Source organism: Miscanthus floridulus, chromosome 2, assembly GCF_019320115.1.
Source record: "Miscanthus floridulus cultivar M001 chromosome 2, ASM1932011v1, whole genome shotgun sequence".
Taxonomy (NCBI): Eukaryota; Viridiplantae; Streptophyta; class Magnoliopsida; order Poales; family Poaceae; genus Miscanthus; species Miscanthus floridulus.
In genome coordinates this window covers 19,581,944-19,588,830 of record NC_089581.1, presented here as the reverse complement: position 1 = coordinate 19,588,830, position 6,887 = coordinate 19,581,944, and positions in this window count along the sequence as shown.

Below are 6,887 nucleotides of genomic sequence, written 5' to 3'. Positions count from 1 at the left end.
GAACGACAGCGCTGCTAGGGTTGAGGATGCGGTCAAGGCGCCGGAAGCAGACGCGGAGGCGGTGCTGGGAGGTTCGTTGATGCCTAGGAAATGGAGGAGCGAGCAACGCAGCAGCTTGGCTCCTCGGCCATGCCAACCGGAAGGCAGTGAGAGAGACTAAGGGAGAGCAGGACCATGCGCCATTTCCCTTTTCATGAGCACGACAAGGTGGCGAGCTGGCGGCCATGCAAGCAGCGAGGGCGAGCGAGGGTGCCACGTGACCTATAGGGTCTGCGCACGGTTGGCCGACCAAGCTTCAGATTGAAAATAGCTAAGCTGACAATACCACCGCAAACATACAGCTGAAACCCATACTTCGTACCTCTTTAACTCCTAAACCACGACGAGTTAGCAAAAACTCTATTAATAAAAGTTATAGATCTACATACCAGCTTCAACTTTTCTTAAAGCATCAAAGTCTGATTAGGCCTGGTTGGAGAGATACAAGGATCTAAAGTGGGGTACACGAAACTGAAAACTAAATTTCAGTCCATTAGGGACTTAGCCAAATTTTTGAGATCTAGAAACAACAATACATTCATTTTTGGAGGCCATGATAGACTAATTTAGAGACTAAACTAGCTCTTGACCCCTAAACAAAGTTTGTTCTACTCCACTCAAACTTCAACTTTTGTTTAGGTTCCACTGCCATGCAAGCACTGTAAGGCATAGTTCAAACCAAGTCAAAGTAGCATCACGATAAAGCTTAAATTATACTTTTTGATCTATTGGAGTATTTTCTGGCCACTTGCTCAACATGAACCCTTCATAACTTTTGTTCATGAGTGTAAGTAGAGTTGTTTGATCAAGGTTGCAATGTTTGTTTGTCATCACATGTTCTCATTTACCTAATAAAGCAATTCAGGTGAGAACATAACTTGTCATTTCATGTGACTTCTTGATTCCAAACTTCATGAAACTTTTCCATGGATCAATATAGATAGATATTGATGCGAGACACATGAAACAAGTACATCCAACATTACTCAAGCATACTTTTTTAGAAAGGGCAGCATGTAAGCAATGGTGCATGGTCTAAGTTTAAGTGGTGGCTCATTTTCATATGTTTGACCTAACATCTCCATCACCACTTAACATGCCATGGTTGAGTTTAAACCCATTGCTTAATTGGTGACAAACACCTAGGGTGTTATAGCCCTCCCCCTTAAAGGAATCGCATCCCGAGATTCAGGACGAAAGACTTTTATGGAAGAGAGACACGTTACCAGTTTCCAATATCAGCGATAGCTTTAGGCTACTTAGCTTCAAGCATTAGAGGGACCAAATTGGTCGAGACAACTTTCTATACTTGTTCTTTGTAGTAAATTTTTGTCAAAAGAATTTCCTTCATTGGCTTCCATAAAGCATTGTTACATTGGGAGGCATCTAAGATAGCACTGTCCTGCGTACTTCATCCTTGATGTACGAAGAGTGATACAAGCGTAGACCAAATACTTGTAACATCTACTTCCCTAGTGGATATAGCACAGACCATATGGACTTTGCACTAGACCGTAGTCTGTTAACGGATATTCCTTACAACGGTGCTATATTTGTTCACAAGGGTTGAAAAGCAGTTTTCTACTAAAGTAGCTTGAGCACAACTTTCCATAAAGGATGTGATCATAGACGGGGTAAACATCCTTTGAGGGTATGAGAAGCTAGCTAACCAATATCCAAGCCGGCTGTAGCGGTGCAATCACTCAGATGTGAACTGATGGAAAGCTACATAATGTTCCATGTGTGCAATGCTCTTTCTCTGATAACAACACTGTATTATCTGAGTCTATTGAGTGAAGATGATTGTGATACCTGACTCTGTCTACCCAGCAATTTCGATGCTCATTAGCTAAGGGAACCTTAGAATCTAAGCGGCAATAGGAATCTAGGTTAAATTTGATGCAACCTCTTGGGTAAAAATACATGGAAGACACCAAATGACAAGGCAGCATTGGAAAACATTGCCAAGGACGATGGATAGCGAGGCCTAGAGTACAATAAAAGTTGCAAGTATTTCCTCAAACTAGGGAAATAGTCCACTACCATGCATTTTGAGTACTATTCTCCTTCATGGTGCAGTTGCTCAGTACATTGAGTTGACTTGCCCTATATCAAAACTATCTTTGTTGAACTACTTTTGACATTGGGGCTTCATTTCTAATGTCAGTCAATATCTCCAAATCATAATTTGAAATCTGTTGTTTGGCACCTTTCAAATTGCTTCCGATCTGCAAGGGTATAAATTGACTCGTAGAACACCTCGATTGCTCAAACATTGTTGATAGAAGAGGCCAAGAACAAGGTACAAAGGGGTCCAAGGAGTCTTCTTTAGGGCATCTAAAGGATTAGCTAGCAACAATTATTGACCATGTTACATACCTTGGCATCAATTGCAAACACAACTTTCGAATGCGAAGGATGATCGTAGTCATAAAGAAATTATAGATTCTGTACTCTTTGGTTTTCTGTTCATATTTCACAAACTAGTGCTCCATTGTGCATGAATTTTGGTAGAAACATAGATCCATGAGTCCCCTAACTGCTCACCAAAATTAAGCTAAAACAGACATGGTTTGACTATCCAAACAATGCGGCTACCAAAACTGCTCTGTTCTGAAATGGCAGCAAACCGAGCTGACAAGACACCTCTCAAATCTAATGTTTTACTTAACCAATACTCAAACCAACTTAATACATTGAAGGGTCCTAAGCGAGGAATGAGATCACCAAGTTTGGGGCTAATCCAACCACGTTTGAGTCACTAATTGCTGACTTGAAGATAACCAATTTTAGTGTCGCAAAAGCTAGACAGATTTCTTGTTCTTCCTTTTCTTTGCTTCACACATTGAGGTGTGTGTTTTGCACTCTCTAATCTTTCTCATAGCAGCAACAGCCTTTCTCTAGCTGAAGATGGAGGCTATAGTCTTCCTGACATGTTTCTTAGGTAACAATTTCCGTCGTTGATCTAGACACCAACTTGACGATGCACAAGCATTGGACTTGTGGGCTATTTTCACAGGGCGCAAAGCATTACTCCACATGGAGGGCATCCCTATATAGATAAGGAATCATTTCTGAATATTCTTTGGCACTTCGTCCAATAGAGCCTTGAACAAACCCATTTGTGGTACCTAGGGGCACAATAATGCTGATCGAAACTAGGGATGTGCTTTCGCTAGCTCCTACATAGCCGATACAACATCTTGTATTATCTGTGTGATTGTCCAAGATGGAATTGACTTGATAGCATAGGTTTTGGAAAACAAAGCAGTAGCTACATTGCTAAATGGCTTGTTATTGCATTGCTTAACATTGGTCTACAAGACATAGCCTTCGTAATTAGCAAAAAGTTGTCACCTAGCTGGAGGTTAAGCTTCCTACTAGTAACTAATCAGTTGTCTCTCAACACTAAAAGTTCTAAATCTTCACTCTTGCCAATAGTAGTTGTGATTGACATATAACAGATGGTCGCCATCAAAGTCAGTAGACAAGGGGTCACACTAGAGATGGTTGATCTCGACTGTGCGATCAGCATGCACATAATGATCAAGACTTGGATAGCCAGGTCATAATCATAATGTGACGTTCGATTCTTATCCAACTAACAACTTGTCCAACATTAAGTGATGTGTGCCTTTCTGATCCAATGAGAATGACATAAGTTTCTCCCTAGATGACCAATGCCATTATAGGGACAGTCAAGTAGGGTCACTTGCCTACCATCTCTTGCAGTCTATTTATGTTCATGTCAGTGACCTATTCTTCAAAGGTTATCCTCTAGACGACTTCAAAAGGAAGCTCTACTACTTTTGGCCTAATATAAGGATCTTCCAATTAGATACGGAGAGATAACCAAGGAAGAGCTCACGTGAAAATAACACATCGGTGTAGTTCGGCAATGGATCATGACTAGAAACCTCGATACCGCCGCGCACCCAGCAGCACAACCATGTGCCGACCGGCCACAAGGAGGCCCTAGGTTCCATCACGGCACCGTAGTTGCTACTCATAACACCATTACTGATCACACACCCAAAGTGAATTTTCAAGTTGCATAGATTGGGTCATAAGAACAAGCACTATGCAAAGGAGGGATGGCAAACAAAGGTAGTCACAAGGTTAGGACTCAACAAGGAGGCGATCAGAAGATCAAAACACAATGCAAAAGAACATAGCCTAATTGTCGAAGGCAACAAAGCAGGAGACTCTTGCTTAATTTCCATAAACGCATTGTGTCCGCCATGGTGATTACTAGGTAAAGATTAATATGAAATTTGGTCTTGCTGAGCAGTAGCATGAGATCAAGACTGATAAACATCCAGAAACTTGAAAGGGTTGGAGGCAAAATAAATGAGATTTGAGGGATAGAGCCAATGCACTGACTAGAGATTCAGTTGATAAAGCAATGACATGATCTGTGATGAAAAGGTTCCAAAGCTAGGATAGATAGCAATTAGCGTTGCACTAGATCATCTGTAGAAGAAGGAGCAATGAGATCTAACAAGGATTTTTGAGTAGGGTCCTCCCACATAGGAGCGGGACAACCACAAAACATGCAAGAAATCATGGAAACTAAGCTTGGGCCTAAGGTCAAGCAAAGGCATGGATAAAGGTCTTCATAGCGCAACAATCAAGGGCTAGCAACCATGTGTATAGGCTCAGGTTCCTAAGAGAGAACTCAATTGAAACGACAACCATGGGATTATCAACACTTGGATGCTATTCCCGGATAGCGCTCTTCCACACTCGTATGCTTACCGAGGACAAAAGGGGTGACAACTACGGCACTACCTAGATAACGAGCCTCCACACATACATCATGGTCTTAAGCAAGCATTTTGAATATACTCAATCCGATTAGCTTAAGCGACTATTACTAAGCACAAAGCTCGCACCTAACAAGTAGTCACCTACAACAACACCACTACACATAAACTTGGTAGTAAGGTGCTGTTATCTTTTTATTTTTACTGAGTAGGTGGATATCTCTACAAAACAAGTTTTACTTACATTTAGCAATTTAGTTTTCGAAGGGGTGAAGTTTTTGCTAATTAATAACTTGTCATCTATTTCCTTTGGAAGCAAACATACAAGACGAAACTAATCACACACTACCTTCAAGCATAGCTATTCAAGCAGCATGGGACAAGGCATTTTGTCTAGGTTCACACAGGAAAGCTAGTAACATTACATTGATCACAAGTTACTTAATATTAAAACAAAGTGAGGGAAGCATATTTATCCACAAGCACAATCATGATGCATGCTCGTCCTATTCATCCTCACGAAATTGCTAGCCTAAGGTGGCAATCACGTTCTATGTCGGTGGCATAACACGTACTCTCTCGATATATAGCTAGTCGTTAGCTACATTCAATCTACACATTCGTGGTTAGCGTACCTGCAGGCAAATTCATTGCAGCCCATCCCCACAAGAGATAAATAAGCACACAATGAAAGCAGTAAACTAAGATACTCTCCATATATACATCCCTAGATATATATACTTCGGTATCCATAGCTACCCAACAGATATACCCACAATTAAGTACCTTCATATATATATGTGTGTAACATGTAAATATTCCAGTAACCATAGCTAACTCTCCCCTAGACCAATAGTTAGACGGTCATGCTCTCACAACTCACACTTACCGGGGCGTAGAGGCAATTGATCCATACATTACCATTCAAGTGAATGGCATCCATACAATAGCACGCTGTATGGATGATGAAAGTAAAAACCCCCATGTTAGTACTTAGATAGCCACCTAATAGTCCTTAACTGGGCATAAAGGAGGATGCCGCTAGCATAGTTTTGCAAATAGTTTTAACAAATTTGCCTATAGCTAAAGTTTTAGTCAAAATAGGATTTTTAAAACCAAAACTTTGTTTTTAAAACTATGTACATGATAGTATTATGCTTAATCTTGCTCTGATGCCAGCTATAACAGAACCGCCCAATTTATACAAGATCAAGTATGGCTGTCCCCGCTAACACATTGACACACACATACTTTCACTCATATAAACCTGGTAGTCCGTTGAGTGTCTCGAAAGACCTCGGTAAATCAACATCACAACCAAGATCGCGTGATTAAGCAAATACACATCACATACGTAGGATTGCAGCGGAAATAATATTACAAATGATTCACAAATAATAGTACAAGTTTGGGTTTCAAAACTGCTTGGTGAAAACAACATAGCTTTCAAAAGATTACATTAATATAAGTTCCAAATACATTGCTAGTATAAGTGACATCCTCAGACAAAAGCATATAGATGAGAACTAAATATAGAGTCACCGAGCCCACCGATGGTTAGCCACCATCCTCAGCAGGCTGAGAACTTCACCTGCAACATAGTGGGATAAACCCTGAGTACTCAAATGTACTTAGCTAGACTTACCCATCATAAACCAGAAATAAAGTGACACCAAGGATTTTGCAAGGCTTTATCAGTGGATCTAGCTGGACAACCTTTTTGCATAAAAGCTTGAGTAACCATTAGCATTATTCACCTATACTAGCAGTGACTTTTAGCCATTACCTACCATCTATATTAGCACATGTACTAATCAATCACTTGATTAAGTTGCAAACAATAATAACCATATCAGGTATTTCATGGCTCATTATCATTATCATCATCATCATCATCATCCTTTAACCATATCTTTAAATTTAGTGAATCTATGTTGCCGCTGCTCAGTCAAGTTCTCACAATTTGGGAGAGACGGCGATTCAAATCGATTCCTATCCAGTTGGAGGGACATTCCTAACACAAACCCTGCTGTCCCCATCAGGGTCGCAATCAAGTCACCTTTGGCACAACTCAGGAGTCGC